Source organism: Canis lupus, chromosome 28, assembly GCF_011100685.1.
Source record: "Canis lupus familiaris isolate Mischka breed German Shepherd chromosome 28, alternate assembly UU_Cfam_GSD_1.0, whole genome shotgun sequence".
Taxonomy (NCBI): Eukaryota; Metazoa; Chordata; class Mammalia; order Carnivora; family Canidae; genus Canis; species Canis lupus.
Window position 1 is genome coordinate 24,606,948 of NC_049249.1, and position 15,259 is coordinate 24,622,206.

Here is a 15,259-nt window from a genome sequence, read left to right on the forward strand (position 1 = left end):
TCATTCCACCTCCATAATCTTATCCTTATGTTCCCAGCCAGGGGGCTCTGGGGAAGCTGGAGAAGATAGCAAACAGCCAAGGCCTCAGTGACATTTGTGCCAAGGGTATTAGCAACCTTGGGAGAATGTGTCATTGACATCGCCTCCTGTATCTGCGGAGTTGGCATGGATTCTGGCTATGTATAATGGCATTGAGACTCTTGGGTCAGATGCCATGGGGATCAGCAATACCACCACAAGACCATGCCCAGCAGAAGTCACACTGATGATGTCCCCAAAGAGAAAATGAACTAACCCGCTGCAATGTGGCCCAGGCTGGGAGCACAGAGAATCAGTCACTCTCCCCTGTGGACAAGAGGGAGCCATTGAGAGCTTTTGGAAGAGGGTACTCTTGGCTAAAATTAGTCTTCTGGCTGATATTTTCATCTGATATGGACAGGTCAAATGGAGAGTCAGAGGAGGCTGAAGGCAGGGAGACCAGTTGGGAGGCTGTTTACTATAGTCCACTTTAGAGATTCATACTGAAGTCCTGAGCTAGGCTGAGGTTTAGAGGGGCCCATTTGAAAACTTGAGCAGACATCAAGTCTGAAAGATGATGGGCAGAAGTGGCTTATGATGAATGGGCTGTGGTTTGATGTGGTGTCCTGGGAAATCACTGGAGCCTTCTTTAGGGTAGGAGGTACCAGAACCAGTATAGCAACCAGGGATCCAGCTCCTGTGCAAACCTTGTCTTCCTTTCAACTGGGTGCCTCCATTAAATGGAAGTGAGCACAGGACAGACTTCCCCTGAGCTGATTTTTCCTGGAGCTAGTTGCTGAGCATCCCAGTCGTAAGCACTGGTACAATCCTAGCTATCTTATTTCTTTTTTTTTTTCTTAAAGATTTTATTTATTTGAGAGAGAGAGGGAGAGAGAGAACGAGTGATGGGGAGGGGCAGAAGGAGAGAGAGTCCCAAGCAGACCCTGCACTGAGTACTGAGACCAATGCAGTGCTCAATCCCATGACCCCGAGATCACAACCTGAACCAAAACCCAAGAGTTAGTCACTTCACCAACTGCACCAGCCAGGTAACCCAAATATTTTTTTATAGCCAGATGGTTATTAAATAAAGTTATATGGATAAAAATTGAGCCCTAGAGTTTGGTCAGGCAGGAAGCCAGGAGCCCTCAGTCCTATTCCTGGCCCTCCCACTGCCTAGCTGCATTTGAGCTGGGCCTCAGTTGGCTCCTCTGTGCAATGGGAGCTTTGACTTGGTGATAGAGAAGCCCTTCCAGCTTACACTTTCTAAGTTTTAACTCTAAGACAGGCAGGTTCCCTGCTTATGGTTAAGGAGCAATGAACTGACCATTTCAGGTCTTTTCAGTCAGAAAATATGAGTAGAGGTTAAGAGCTCATGCTCTAGGTTTAGAACTTCACTCTGTAACAAAGTGTTTGTGGTCCTGGGCAAGTTCCTTAGCCTGCCTGAGCTTTATTGTTCTCTTCTGTGAGATAGGCACCAGCATATATACTTCTTAGTTTGAGGTAATTCCTTGAGCACAGGGCATAGCACACATGGAGCCCTCAAGCGATGAGGGTCCTGGTGTTGAATGCAAACCTTTCAATGTGGAGCAAGGTGTCCTGATGCCCGATCCTGGATCTGGAGGGAGTTAGCAGCAACTCTCACATCCTGCCTTTCCCCCAGTTGGAGTTGGATCATCATCTGTGAAGCAGTCTTCTTTGTCCTCTGCAAAAGGAGGCTCACCAAGGGGGGGCCTGTAGAAATTCTGATCAAGGAGGGAAACATAACATTTTGCTTTTAATATTAAAGAACCAGGACACGTGTACTGTGTAAAATTAGAAAATACAGACAAGAATAAAAACATGAAGAAAGCATGTATGTCCTGTGATAAGCCAAATAATTTTTTCCTCTTCCCCAAAATACCTATGTCCAAATCACCAGAAACCATGAATGTGTTGCCTTACATAGTAAAAGGGACCTGGTGCATATGGTTATGTTAAAGATCTTGAGATAGGACATTACCCTGGATTATCTATCTGGTGGGTTAGATATCATCGTAAGGGTCACTGTAAGAGGGAGGCAGCATGGCCAGAGTCAGAGAGGGTAATGTGATGATGAAGTAGAGGTCAAGTGACATGGGGCCATGGCCCAAGGAATGTGGGTTGCCCTCAGAAGCTCAAAAAAGCAAGACATTGGATTCTCACCCAGAACATCCAGAAGGAATCTTTGATTTTAGACCACAGAGACCATTTTCCCACTTCTGACTTCCAGAACTATAATATATTTGTGCTATTTTAAGCCACAAAGTTTGTAATTTGTTATAGCAATAACACCCCCCCCCCCAAGGTTACCAATGTAGTTTAGTATATGTGTGCATATCTTTTCAGGTCTTCACACACACACACACACACACGCACACACACACACACGTGTTTTGTTTTGTTTTGTTTTAACCTACATGAGACCATACTGTACATCCTCTTTTGCAATCTACTTTTTCGCTCAACTCTACCTTTCCATTTTAGTAAATTTTCATCTCTCCTAAAAGCCAGACCATATTTAAATTCCCTCAACTGAAGCCCAAATGTCCATTACAGGTGCTACTCCAAACCACTGTATAAACCCATCCCACACATTGCATTTACTTGCTGCAGCCTTCAGATCTCTTTTCTATGTCACTGACAGAGAGTTTCTGCAAAATATTCTGCTGCCCAGATGTTTGCTTGCTTCCTTGGAGTGACATTCCAGCTGTTCCCTTACCATCTCTATTTCTTGTAAGCTGGATATTATATCTAATGCCTTGATGGACTCAATTATACACTTTGGGCTAAGATACAACATAAATGATGCTGTGTATTTGATTTTGCACCACATAATTGCTAGCTGATCTACTAAAGCATGTACTTTTCTAGACTGTTTCTAGGACCAGAACATCCAGTCCCATGTGAGGTTTCAAAAGAATGAGTGATTCACTCTGATTTTGTGGACGAGTTGTTATGAAGGAATATCACTTTCAGGAACTACTTAAATTTAAGGCAACTCATTTGCTGGCCTAATGGAGCAGAGCCCCAACTCAACTCCAAAGGAGGGCAAACCAGAGGAAACACAAACTTGCAGGTCGCATTCTAACCCATAAATTATGAGAATAAACTTGAAGAAAACAAGCAGGTTCAATTTCAACAGACCTTTCCCAACTAGGTGTACTAACATCTGACTGTTTGGACATCATTAAAATACATTGCACCCAATATGTTTACCCACAGTCATCCATATTACCTGGGCAGGCCATTCATTAGCTTGTCAATGTAAATGGATTTCTATATATAAGTGATTGCAACGTGCAGAGAACTTTTAAGGAGAAATTTGTTGTGCCAGTGTGTTGGAAAAATGCAAAATACCCAAAGCCTTGTTCCAGGGGACCATCTCAACCTGAATCAAATGAGGAACAATATTTTTTGCCCAAACTATAATTTTATTTTAAACCATTATGGTTATTACTGACAACAATAATAAAAGCATTATGAAGGATTTATAGACAAGGCTTCATTAGGTGAAGATTCTGAAGCTGGCATTAATCCATCCGCCCACAGTTGAACTATTGCATTTTGCATACATGTGCATGTGATCGTGCATGTGTGTGTGTGTGTGTGTGTGTGTGTTTCCCATGGTTCTACCCAAACATTTCTCTCACATAATTAAATGTATTGATGACATCATAGGAACTGAGCGAACCTTTGGGTTTATATCACTTTTAGGAGATTATAAACTCTAATTCAAGCTTTTTAAAGTCTCACCAAATCTGAGGCACTCTCAGCAGGCATATAGTATTTCGAGGGTCATTGTAATGCGTAATGAGAAACTCTGTGTGCATTCTGCTTGCTAGCTCTCCCTGTTTCCTCAGCCCTAAAGCCTAAAATGTAGATGCCTCCTAGTGAGAAATTTACAGCATAAAAAAGCATGCTTTTGGCAGAACCCAGAAAATAATAATGCTAGGTATTTTGCCATTTGGGAAAAGAGATTTAAAGAGGAAACCTTGAAGATGAAAGATACCAGCGGAATGAAACTAACTGAAGAACACTGGATAGACTTTTTTTTTTTTTAAAGAAACTTTCCAGAAGATATTGGAAGACCGTGTATTCTTCAAATTTCTGCACCGCTCTTTCACATGAATTAAAGATGGAGCAAGCCTATGAATGGACACCACTTGCTTAATGAGAACACCATATGCCCACATTTAGGAAATATAAAGAAAGCTAAACCCTTGTAAAATTTTATATATTATCCCTTTCACCAAAATATGAAAAACAGATTAGAAGGGGGAAGGAAAAGTTCTTCTATAAATAAATTTGAAGAAACACCGGACCAGAAGGAGACACTTGTTTAAATACAATGTCCAAGGAAGAAAAACCGTCAAATAAACAAGAATCCCCACTTTCGACTGAACAGCAAAACATTCTGCGTGTCTAGGCTGTGAAGCACAATTGTCTTCGCCCTGCTCCTGGAGGATGCCTTTCTGAACCCAGGCATTTTCGGCAGTCTCTGTTAGGAATAATAAATAAGAGGAGCTGTGGATCTGGAGCCTTCTTTCAAAGACATGTAGACATTATAAAGACGTTTTTATCAAGTGTCTCTTGAAATCCATAGGTTTATGTTTGGCCTAGATCTCTAAGTCACTTGTTGCTTTTCCCCCAACTTCTTTCAATGTGTCTTGGATCCTTGCTGCTCTAAAATCATAAACAATTTGCCATTTGCAGGGTTGTCATTGAACTGTGTGAGAGAGACGTGCCTGTAGGCTAGAGTTCCCGTCAGAGGCCCGATTGCATAGCTGAGCCTGCAGAGTGTGTGCCCGCTGCATCCAGCAACAAGGAATCTAACTGCAGGGGGGCAGAAAACACATTTAATTCATGCTTCACGGTTTAGAAAAAAAAATTACGACTCTGTTCGTGGAAAAGACAAAACAACACAACAATGGAGACTTGCTCTTTTCCTTTAGAATCGATGGTGTTCATTCGGGCCACCAAAGGATTGAACCTGAGGCACTTAGTAGGAAAGTTGGCAGGGTGAGCCGAGGGAGATGCCCTGGTCTGGACATATGGTATTTTGAGTGTAGTCATTTCCAAGTTATATTATCTTGGGTGAACCCTTGGGCCACTTGGAGTTTTGGTCTCCTCATCAGTAGACAGTAGACAGGAATGGCATGCCCATCTGTTTAAGCCAACCCTTGAGTGGAAGCCTGTCTGAGACTTAAGGAAGCTTCCAAAACCCTCTACTTCGATCCTTTGCTTGTTCCTCACTGGCTTCTGTGTTGGTCTCATCTAAACCCAATTTGGAAGTCTTAACTTTGTGACCCAGGCCTTGGTCCAGCGCAGGCCATTTGGAAGGGGTTCACCTGGGCTCTCCTGGCCATCTGCACCTTGGCCCTTGATTTCTTCCTTCTACACCTTATCTCAGCCTCTCTGATTCCATCAAGTTGGAACCCCACACACAGCTGGCATTAGTACCCCCTGCTCCCCTGCTCTGCTACTTGGCAAATTCTAGTCCTCTGGAAAGGTAGCTTGGTAATATTAGCTAACATTTACTGGGTCTTTACCAAGCACTTTATTAATCTCCTAAAGCCCTGTAGGCAGAGATGAGTATTATCTCTGCTTTTAAAAAATTATCTCCATTTTACAGAAAAAGAAATGAGTCATAGAGCTCATAACAGGCAGAGCTGGGATTTAAACCCAGGTTGGAAGTCAGTATACTTCTGTTGAGGGTCAGATAATCAGCATTTAGGGGCTGATGGGCTGACTGGTCTCTGTCACAGTTACTTAACACTGAGGGTGTCATGCAAAACCAGTGACAGACAATATATAAGCATATAAGCAGGGCTGTGTCTCAATAAAACTTTATTGGTTGACATTTATATTTGAATTTTTTAAAAAAGATTTTATTTATTTATTCATGAGAGACAGAGAGAGAGAGAGAGAGAGAGAGAGAGGCAGAGACACAGGCAGAAGGAGAAGCAAGCTCCATGCAGGGAGCCCGACGTGGGACTTGATCCTGGGTCTCCAGGATCACGCCTGGGCTGAAGGCAGCGCTAAACTGCTGAGCCACCCGGGCTGCCCTATATTTGAATTTCATTTAATTTTCAGGTGTCAAAGTATATTGTTTCTCTTTTGATTTTTTGGATTATTTAAAAGTATAAAAATCAGTCTCCACGACACAAAATGAGATGGTAGGTGAATTTGGCCCATGTGCCGTCGTTTGCTGATCCCTGATCCTTGAGTCCTGCAATTGGCTCACCACCATGGCAGGATACTGCCTCTCAATAGTACCCTTATCATCCCCTTTTACAGATGAAGAAGCTAGGGTCACACAGCTGGCAGGGAGGGGGTTATGGCAGGCCCAGGAAGCCCAAGTCCAGCACCTGGACTTTACCTCTAACTGATGTCAAGGGGCTGAGGTTGGTTGGAGTTGCTGTGCCTGCTTTGTGGCATGAATAACAAAGATCAAATTAGATCATGTGCCTGGCATGCATAAAAGATGCTCACTGGAGTTTTGTGTTTTTTAATGTGTGGAAGCTCTTAGAAACTGTACAACGTAAGCAATTAGTCTAGCTTCTAAAAACAAATTTCCTAGTGGAAATGTGTTACTACCTTTCATTCATTTTACATTTATCTACTGTCTCATTTGTGCCAAGGTGCTGGGTTCTGGTATGTGATGATAGAGATGATGGGCAACAGCGCTTAGTCTAGGGGGGACAGACAGACATGCTCACAAGTGATTAGCACCAGAGGATTAACTGCTACCATGAATGAGGTGCAGGATGTAGAACCACAGCCATGTCCCAGGGACGGAAGCCATGCATGCTGGAGGTTGCGAGGTAAAGGGAGAAGAGACTTGCAGGCTGAGGGAGCAACATGTACGCAGTCACTGAGATATGGAGGTTCAGGGTGCTTATGGTGTGAGGAATCTGGGGGTGGGTGGTAGGAAAGAGAGAAGAAGGTAAGCCAGCTCTACAAGAACCTTGTAGTCTATGCCAAGCCCTGAACTTGGTCCCCTGGGACCTAGCTCCTCAAATCAGGAGGCATACTCGGGAGTCACAGGACAAAGATGAGGCAGGTTTCCCCAGCATCAATTGTACTCAAAAAATTTTAGAGAATATTATAGTTTCTAAATGGGAAAAAAAACCCCACCTGAAAATATATTGAGTAGAATAAAAAAACCCTATTAAACCTTAAGATAAAGCATGATATTTTTTTTTCTTTTTTAAAGATTTTATTTATTTATTCATGAGAGACAGAGAGAGAGAGAAAGTGGCAGAGACACAGGCAGAGGGAGAAGCAGGCTCCATGCAGGGAACCCAACGTGGGACTCGATCCCGGGTCTCCAGGATTAGGCCCTGGGCTGAAGGCAGCGCTAAGCCGCTGAGCCACCCCGGCTGCCCAAAGCATGATATTTCAAAGAAATTTGGACTCCACCTCACACCTCCCCAACTTCTGTTAGAGGAGCTAAAACGGACAGCTTTAAGAGGCAGGCAGTGGGGCATGGGGAGACGTCCAACAGTGCAGTGACACAGCTGGATTTGGTCTGTAGACCTGGAAGGCCGCTGAGGGGAGCTGGGAAGGAGATACCAGTGGTCTGGAGGTGAGTGGGAGCTACAAGAGTGGCTGTGCAGGGGAAGCTGGGATGGAAGTGCTTCACACAGAGGAATTTCAATTTTGTCATAGATGTACATCCCCCTCCACCTGGAAGCAGCAGAAAGAGGAATGAGCACTTGCTTCAGAGCCAAAAGACCAAAATTTGGACCCCCGAATTTAACTAACCGTGTGACCTTGGGCAAAGCACTCTGTCTCTCTGATTTTCACTCTTTTCCAAATGAGTGGAGCTCTACCTGTCTTGCCTTGCTCTGAGTCTTTGGATCATCGAAGACATCGTCTGACCGTCTATGAGCGCTCTTTGTAAACGATCTGAACACCACTTGTGGGTTTCAAGGAACAAAAGACGAGAGCCCTTTCTGCTTGGTGACCTCCCCAAGAAAAGGCAATTGCTACTTTCCCCCCTTCTTCAGCTGTTGGAGCTGCGGATCAATTGCAACCAGGCTAAACAAAACAAAAAAAAAAGGTAGTCATACATGATCAGCAAAATGGTCCAAATGATGTCATCCATCAAGATGGACATTGCAATTTGCCAACTATTTTCTCATAAATCAAACCGTGGTCCCTCAAGGAAGAGGGGCAGGGCTTGAGGAGCCAGCATGGCAATGCTTATCGGGAGACCAGACGCAGGGAAGCCAGGGAAGCGCTCCCTTAAGGATACAGTAATTATTTTCACTCGATGGGAAATCAAGAGGGGGCACGATGGGAGGGAGAGCTGGAGAGTGTCTGCCTCACTTCATTACTACTCCCCAGGCAAGGGACACAACATATGCTTTTCATTGGGAAGCCAATAATTTTGAATCGTGGGACAGGTGAAAACTTAAATGACATTTGCAAACCTTGATTTATTTCTCTGCTTAACTCCGGAACATGCTTTAGACTCAGCTCTATAAGTTTCCATAGATTAGTGGTCAATGTCAAGAATTTTCAATGACATATTCAAGCGTTTCCTGTCCCTATCAGTTAATTAAATATTTTCAGTACTAATCTCTTCTTATTGAAATGGTTTCCCTTCTTTCGGTTATGGGTTGGGAAAACAACGATATGAAGTATGTGCTTTATTGAAAACAAAATAACAAAAATAAAAAAGAATACTTTTTCCCCCACGTGCTATTTGACTTGCTGGAAATCTCATTAAAAGTTATTTATGAGCTGTTAGGGATCCCATAAGGATTACACCTAATTCAGTCTGTAAAGCTTTTGAGTTTCTTTTACATGAAGGACCTCCTTCCCCATTATTCTACTTTGGTTTGCACCCAAATAAATACTGGAGATCAACTTCTTGGCAGAAGAAGGCTCCTCAGTCCCTAACCTGACCATCACTCACGTGACTCAGGCCAAGCTCGTACCTGACTCCCTTTTCTGCCAGACCTGGTCTGCTTCGACCAGTGTAATCAACCTGAGGGCAAACTTGTGAAAATTAATGAATTATTATTTGCGTTAGTATGATTGTATTGTTGCTGTAGTGAAGATGGCAGAGGTTTAGGTACCATTTCCATCTCTGGGATGTGAAGCCTCTGCAGTTAACCATTCCTAACTGACGATCCCATTTTCTTCTCCTCCTCCCCCCTATTCCCTCTGAAACAAGAAAATGGAATTTGATCAGAATGAATAATTTCCAGTCCTTTTATAGGCCTACATGCCTGTTCTTTTGCTGTTTCTCAGAACTTGTTCTCAGGCATCTGACCCTCAGTTCACCACAGACTGAAACACCAATTTAGGCGTCTTTTGTCCTTCTAGGATCTTTAATAAAATGTCCCAAATAAAGATGGCTTTAATTTCCAAAGAATCTTCCTTGTGTTCATATTTCTAAGACACGGGGAAGAATGTAGACATTCAAGTAGCCGAATATTCAAAATGGAATGTTGGCAGTTAAAAAATTGGCATAAAAAGTTAGTGGTAATAAAGGCATTAGTACCAGAACTGTCAGATATAAAAATACTCCTAGAAGTATTAGCTACATGTTATTATTATTATTATTATTATTACCAGGGTTCCTACTATCTTTTCTACCAAAAGCCTGGCCAGCAAACTGTTCATGTTTCTCAAGACGGGTGTCTGCATACTCTCACGCACATCTCATTTCTCCAGTCGGAACACAAAGCACTGATAACACCATGTCCATGGTGAAGCAGCCAGCTAGACTGCGTGTTCGCCTGGAATATTATTCCGACCACCAGAGGAATAGCCAATAATGGTGTCTTCATTTATAAAATCTCTCTCTTGGATCTCCACATATTTACTATATGAGACTAAAAACTTAGCCTACACTTCTCCACTTGGGCAAGAGCTGATACCACCCAAAGTAGGCCAGCAATAAGCTGCAATGGCTGCATATTTCAGAGGAAAGTATATTTTTCCTTAATCTCAACCATCTGGAGAATTTTAACGTCCTATATTCTTTATAAAACCCTACATAAGAGGTCAGTTTAATTTTTTAAGAGTCATTTAAACATCCTGAATACATCGTAAGCCCCCAAACAAGAAATGCCTCTCAGGCTAGACCAGGGAAAACCACATGGGTTGCTTGTATGTTTAGTCTAGTACAGAGGTTCTCAGCCCTGGCTGCATCTAAAAAAATGACGCTTGAAGGCAGACGGACTCTGTCTTTCCCCACCCCCAGAATTGTTTTTTGTTTTGTTTTATTTATCTTGTCTTTAGGATTCTCAGGTAATCCTATTGTGGCAAGCAGGCTTGAGAACCACCAGGCTGAATCTGATGGTAAATACAGGCTCAGGTGTTACTCTGGGGAGACTCTCCCAGAATTCTCAGCACTCTGCCCTTTCAATAATTAGAAGCAGAATCTACCCATGGGGCTCGGACTTATCCCCTGACTCCAAACATAGCCTCAGAGTTGTTACCCACTCATGCCTTGTGGGTTGAATTACATGGTATGGGTTGAACTGTGTCTACCCAGAAAAGATGTTGAGGTCCTAACCCCCAGTACTTGTGCATGGGACCTTATTCAGAAATGGAGTCTTTATAAATTGTCAGGTTAAGATGAAGTAATTCAGGTGGGCCCTAAACCAATATAATGTGCCCTTACGAAAAGAGCAAATTGGGACAGAGAGACAGACACACACACACAGGGAGAAGGCTATGTGAGGATGAAGGCAGAGATCATGGTGATGCTCCACAAATCAATGAATGCCAAAGACTGGCAATAAAGCACCAGAAGCCAGTGGCAGGGAAGGCCTAAAACAGATTTTCTCAGAGCCCTGAAGGAAGCAACTCTGATGACACCTTGATCTTCAACTTCCAGCCTCTAGGACTATGAGGGAATAAACTTCTGTTCTGTAAGCCACTCAGCTTGTGGTACTTCATTATGGCAGCCCTGGGAAGCTACACATCTAGTGAGTCCACTCAAAATACCTTTAAACTCCAGGCAGATGAAGTTTACCCAGACCAAGCCTTAGCTTTGGCCACACACCACCCATAAGAGTGACCAAGCTGTGTCACTACTTCTAACAGCCAGCAAAGTGAGGACGGTGAGCACAGAGCAAATAATTGGACTACCAGTGAAGACTTAGTTTAGGAAGAATGATGGCATTTGAGCTGAGCTGTGGAAGCAGAGTATTCTCTTTATTTTTGTTTTAAATTTTATTTAAATTGGGGATCCCTGGGTGGCTCAGCGGTTTGGCACCTGCCTTTGGCCCAAGGCGCGATTCTGGAGTCCCGGGATCGAGTCCCGCGTCAGGCTTCTGGCATGGAGCCTGCTTCTCTCTCCGCCTGTATCTCTGCCTCTTTCTCTCTCTCTCTATGTCTATCGTGAATAAATAAATAAAATCTTTAAAAAAATAAAAATAAATAAATTTTATTTAAATTCAAATTGCTAATGTATAGCGTAACACCCAGTGCTCATCCCGTCAAGTGCCCTCCTTAGTGCCCGTCACCCAGTCACTGCATCCCCCACCATCCTCCCCTTCTGCAACTCTTTGTTTCCCAAAGTTAGGAGTCTCTCATAGCTTGTCTTCCTCTCTAATTTTTCCCCACTCAGTTTCCCTCCTTTCCCTTAGAGTCTCTTTCACCATTTCTTATATTCCACATATGAGTGAAACTGTATGATGATTGTATTTCTCTGACTGACTTATTTCACTCAGCATAATACCCTCCAGTTCCATCTATGTCAAAGCAAATGGTAGGTATTTGTCCTTTCGGATGGCTGAGTAATATTCCATAGTGTGTGTGTGTATATGCCATTATATATATATATATATATACACACACACACATCTTTATCCATTAGGAGTATATTCTCTTTGATGAGAGTGAAGGGAAGCAAAAATATGGGAATAAAGGTATTCCCAAGTGAGGGGCTGCCTCAGTAACAAGTGAGGGATCCTCACAAGAGGCAAGAAGGAACAGCCTTTGAGTGAGCATGTGTGTGTGTGTGTGTGTGTGTGTGTGTACTTTATGTGTGTCTGGGGTGTGGAGTTGAGCCAGATTGATGGTAATAAAAGTCATAGTGAACATTCAAAGAGAGCATGTTGTAAGTGAACTACTCCACGAAATCATATTCAGTTCCAGGATTGACCTAATGCACCTCAGAGGCCTTTATTATCCTCATTTTACAGATGAGAGAAATGAAGTTCCAAGAGCGGAGTCGGGCCCTCACTGTCGGATTCCACCTGCTTTCCACTACATGACATGGCTTGCTCGTTTATACCTGAGAGCTACTCAAGGGAAGGAGCGTGGATAGAGATGGAGGGATGAAGATGGTCTTGAAACAAATGCCCATCTTTGCTTCAGTGGGGGCTCTAACCCCGAAACTTCCATCTGTGTGTGGGTCCCAAGCTGCCCCATTGGCTGCTTCCAGTTGCCATGCCCCTCCTGGAGGTTCCTGACAGGCCCGGGGGATCCATACAGAGTAGGGCGTGCTCTCGATTTGAAACCCAGCTTTGTTCTTCAGCTCCAGTGTTACCGGGGAAAGCAGACAGGGGAAGTGAAGGAAACAAAACGTTTCGGCCTGTGAGTAGTATTTGCAATGTGATCTGTGCGTTCTGAGCCAAGTTAGCGTACACGCTCTGGGGAGGATTACAAATGAATGACGAAACGTTTTGAAACATGGCTTATACCTAATTAATCATGGAACTTAGAGAACAAAGAATACATTTCTTCAAAGTTTTTAGCATTTTCTCGATTAAGTGGAGAGGGTGGGGGAGGGGGGAGAGGTCTCCGTGCCCCATAATGAGTAGACCATGCACTTTATTTGGGGAAAGAAGCTCTTAATCTCCCTTGGCTGCCTGCAACCTCTGCATCCTTACATCTTTAATACTTGATGGCGAGCATTTTCATATTAAAGGGACTGAAAGTTTCCAGATCATGAAATATTCCTTGGCTTTTTGTCTTTTGATCGCTCAGCCCAAACAATACTGGTTTTGAGATTACGGGATCCTCGGGAATTTTTTAAGTACCCACGATATTGTGCCCTGAGATTCCGGGGTCTTTTTTATATGCTGCCACCACCCAGAGACATCTGTGGCCACGTTCCGCTTTGAAGACAAAGCTCTGAGGCCCAGGTTTTGTGCCACATCTATGTCATTCCACATGCTCTTCACCTCTGAATCTTGATTTCCAGGTTTGTAAAATAAGGATAATAATAAATACCTCACTGATTTGTTTTGACAGTTAAGTAAAACGATGCCACAAAAGCACTTAGCCTCCCACCTAGAATGTAACCACTCAATAATGGAGTATATAACTGAATCTTCCAGATACTTTATTCATCCTCTTCTTATTCATAGACTTGGTCAGGGCACCATTTTTTCTCTAGCTGAGGCACTTCTGTGAAGCTCTGTCTCACCAGCGACAGATTCTGAAGTCGAAAATGACTTTGCACTTGGTAGTCAGTGTTCACTGCTCTGGTGGGAAACCATAGTCCCCACTCTTCCCTTTGGGGGTTTTCCATGGCCATTCCATGAGCACCAGTATGGATACAATAATCAGAGACGTGTGCACTTTCCTGCCAAACATTGTCACTTGTATTCTCTGTGGTTTTGGACAAGCCAAATAGGCTGCTTGGATGCAGGCTTTCCCCTTCTTCTTTGTGGAGGAAGCCAAGAAATGCACTATATTAAAGTTGTTGTGAGTAAAAACTGGAACCTGAACCTCCTCTCTCAAAGCTCCATGTAGAAAATTAGAATAAAGAGAATACTTGGTTACAAATTTCCCTGAGCCATGGTGAGCATCTTCCAAGGTTTCTAAGTATATTCCTGATCTCCAGTAGCTTAGCCATGGCCATGTGACCTGGGGTTGGCCATTCAAAGATGTTGCCAGGGGCTTTGAATCTGAAAGGGGCAGAGCAGAGGCTCATAGAGAAGTCTGGAGTAGAGTGGCGGCACAAAAAGGCCAGTGGTGGTGGTGGTGCTGAGGGTAGCCTCATAACCAGACAATGCCCAAGACATGACTTCAACCATATTCTTTGCTCTCCAGCTCCCTTAGTTCTGGGTCATTTTCCATCTTAGCTCTCTAGTCTTCTTGTAGACTCGGTGACTCATCTGACATCAGCTTTATAAATTCCTTTTCTGAATTAGTTAGCCATTAGGCTACTTTGCTCATAAATGAGAATCTAGACTGAGACAAGATTAAGATATACTGAACACCTACTACGTGCCAAATACTGTACATATGAGGAAACTGGGGCCCAGAGAGTCTAGGTCACTTGTCAAGGTCACCAGGCTGGTCAGAAGTGACGGGGTGATTTGAAACCCTGTCTGCCTTTCCACTAAATTCTTTCAGCAAAGAGAGCTAGAAGGTAAACATAGAGTCCACAATCACCTACATTTGCCTTGAACTTGCTTTGTAGGTGGGGTTTTTGTAGGCTTACAGCTGTCACCTGGACATGACATTTTCTTCCTCTGCCCCTGTTCCTACCCTACTCCTTGCCCCAAACTGGTGACTAGCAGTCTGTAAATCGAATCAAAAGGGAAATGTCTTGGGGTGCGTGGGTGGCTCAGTCAGTTGAGCATCTGACTCTTGGTTTTGGCTCAGGTCATGATCCCAGGGTTGTGAGATTGACCCCTTGTCAGGCTCTGTGCTCAGTGAGGAGTCTGCTTGAGATTCTCTCTCTCTCTTTCTCTCTCTCTCTCTGTGTCTGCACTTTCCCTACTCTCTCTCTTTCTCTCTCTCAAATAAATAAGTAAATATATTTTTTAAAAAGTGTTGTGTCTTTCAGTGTTGAGAATCATCACAGATTTGTGCCTTTGAACCAGACTACTGAGGTGAGGGATAAAGGAACCAGAACAGTAGAGAACTTGGCTTTGTGTCCCCCATTGCCACTTGGTATTGTTTGTATGTACTGCTAATTATCCTTAGTTGATGCCTTCAGAAATTAAATACATATGCCTTGTACTATGTGGAGTGAGAACGTGGCTCATTTGGTTTCCATCTTACCCATTACCCTACACCTGCTATTGCACTAACAGATGGCATGGTCCTCACACCCTGGCATCTAAGGATAGGAAGTCGGATGTTGCCATCTGCCTTCAGAATTGCCAGATTCCTGTGCTTTTCTGCAGGGTGGAGCAGCTTTACCAAAGAATAGGAAGCAACCAGAGTGGATATCCATATACACATTCACATCATCTTCTCCTTCTTTAACCCAAGGAGAGAGTTAGCAACT